At 38.3% G+C, this 2,659-nt stretch overlaps 1 protein-coding gene across 1 annotated transcript in view; it reads left to right on the top strand.

Moving 5' to 3' along the window:
* Positions 1-2,659, top strand: part of SLC25A24 (solute carrier family 25 member 24) — a 44,185-nt gene that overhangs the window by 2,039 nt on the left and 39,487 nt on the right.

Here is a 2,659-nt window from a genome sequence, read left to right as displayed (position 1 = left end):
TAATCTTGGCTCACTGCCTCCCAGGTTCAAGCAATTCTTGTGTGTCAGGCTTCTGAGAAGCTGGGACTACAGGCATGTGCCACCGCACCTGGCTAACTTTTTAAATTTTAGTAGAAATGGGGTTTCACCATATTGGCTAGACTGGTCTCGAACTTTTGACCTCAAGTGATCTGCCTGCCTCAACCTCCCGAAGTCCTGGGATTACAGGCGTGAGTCACTGTGCCTGGCCATATACTATATATTTTTTATCTGATAACTGGTTTGGCTACTAAATGACTAACAGGTAGCATCTATATCGTGGATATGCTGGACAAAAGAACATTCACCTCCTGGGCACGATGGCACAGGATATTGTGAGATTTCATCATGTTACTCAGAATGGTGTGCAATTTAAGTTGTTTCAGTAGTTTTCCATTTATTAGTTCAAACCATCAATGACCACAGGTAACTGAAACTGTGGAAAGTGAAACTATGGATAAGGGAGGACTACTGTGGTGTTGAGTCAGACTCATTAAACAATCATAACTCTTGATTCACCATAAGAAATGCTGCAGAAATATGGGTTAAAAAATAAAACTGTTCAAAGATAGGTCATGGATGTCCTTTAATTTGTAACTTCCAAAATGATCATGAAACTGTGCCCCCAAAGAGTTAAAGGAACCCATGACTAAGAGAAATTGTTTTCAGTACCCAGTAGATAATTTTTCAACCGTTACCCATTCCCTCCCCACTCATAGTCCCCAGTTTCTGCTGTTCCCATCTTTATATCCATGTGCACCTCATGTTTCGCTCCCATGTGTGAGAACATGTGGTGTTTGGTTTTCTATTTCTTCATTAATTTGCTTAGGATAATGACCTTCAGCTGCATCCATGTTGCTGCAGAGGACATGATTTTATTCTTTCTTGTGGCTGTGTAGTATTCCATGGTGAAAATATAGTACCATAATCTTATTAGACCACTGTATATATATGGTCTGTCATTGACTGAAATGTATACAGTGCAAGTATATATGTATATATGTAGTGTTAATCCATTTTGTGTATTATTAGATTTGATTTGCAAATATTTTATATAGGAGTTTTGCATCTTTTTCACTAGTTGATGTTGCTTGTAATTTTGTTTTTTTTTTGTGATGTCCCTGTTGGGTTTTAGAATCAAGCGTATACCCACATCATAAAATGGGTTGGAAAATGTTCCCACCCTTTTAATTCTCTGGAAAGCTGGTGTTTTTTCTTAACACCTGGTAGACATTACTGTTAAAACCACGTGTGCCTCTATTTTTCTTCATGGGAATGTTTTCAAAGTACACTTTGAATTTCTTTAAAATCTGAGTATGGGGCTACTCAGATCTGCTGTCTTATGTCAGTTTTTAATAAGTTGGTTTTATAGGCATTTGTTATCTCACTTTCCTATTTTGCGTATAAAACTGTTCGTAATATCTTTAATGTCTATAGTGTCTAGTAGTTTCCATCTTTACTTTCTGACATTGGTTATCTGCCAGTTTCAGAAGTTTTTCAATTTTATTAGTGTTTTCAAAGAACCATCTTTTGGCTTTGTTAATCCTCCCGATGGTGTATTTTCTTTCTCATTACTTCATGTTCTTTGTTTCCTTCAACTCCTTTTTTGGCTTAATTTTTAAATAATTTTTTGAGATTGAGATAAGCCTTAACGATCGATCACTGCTTTCCAGTCTTTCTTCTTTTCTGATTATGCATTTTAAACCTTAAATCTTTCTCAAAGCGGAGCTTTAGTTGCAGCTCACAGGTTTTGGGTCTGTCTCTCTAAGTCTGGAGGTTGGAGATCTGACCATTAAACCATCCAGTTATAACATGGCATTATTTACCCAGAAGAGCATGACCAACAGAAGAGTAGAATTTGTAAGCTTTCAATGAGTGATTGTAGGTGTCATAATAGGTAGATTGATAGATAGATTACATTTTGGGTGGTGGTAGCAGAGGGCTTACATGTCATATCAAATTTCACAAGGTCTTCATTACTTCTCAAAAGCAATGATTTCCGTTAATGGAAATGGAGAGTTTGCTATGACAGCTTTTTATATGGATCATCCTTAGTAAAATATGATTTAGTTTTTGAAATCAAAGGGGAAAATATTGTTTTAGGTTTTTTTCTTTCTTTTTTAGAGACAGGGTATTACTCTGTCACTACTTTAGAATGCAGTGGTGCAATGTAGCTCACTGTAACTTCAGATTCCTGAGCTCAAGTGCTCTTCCTCCCTCAGCCTCCATGTAGTGAGTACTTACAGGCATATGCCAACACATCTGGCTAATTTTAAAAATATTTTTGTGGAGATGAGGTCTCACTATGTTGTCCAGCGTGGTCTTAAATCCTGACCTCAAGGGATCCTCCCCGGTCAGCCTCCCAGAGTGCTGCAATATTTCAAATCCTGTGCTAGGTCACGTGTTTGTCTTCTATCTTGGGGTTTAGAAAGTATATGTCCAGAAATTTAGGGTGTGGTTACATTAGTCTTAAAAATGTCATGTTTTGGCCGGGCACGGTGGCTCAAGCCTGTAATCCCAGCGCTTTGGGAGGCCGAGGCGGGTGGATCACGAGGTCAAGAGATCGAGACCATCCTGGTCAACATGGTGAAACCCTGTCTCTACTAAAAATACAAAAAACATTAGCTGGGCATGGTGGCGC

The sequence above is a fragment of the Cebus imitator genome, unplaced genomic scaffold (genome assembly GCF_001604975.1).
Source record: "Cebus imitator isolate Cc_AM_T3 unplaced genomic scaffold, Cebus_imitator-1.0 Scaffold293, whole genome shotgun sequence".
Lineage (NCBI taxonomy): Eukaryota > Metazoa > Chordata > Mammalia > Primates > Cebidae > Cebus > Cebus imitator.
The sequence above is the reverse complement of the archived record's forward strand: the minus strand, read 5'-3'. Positions and strand labels throughout refer to the sequence as shown.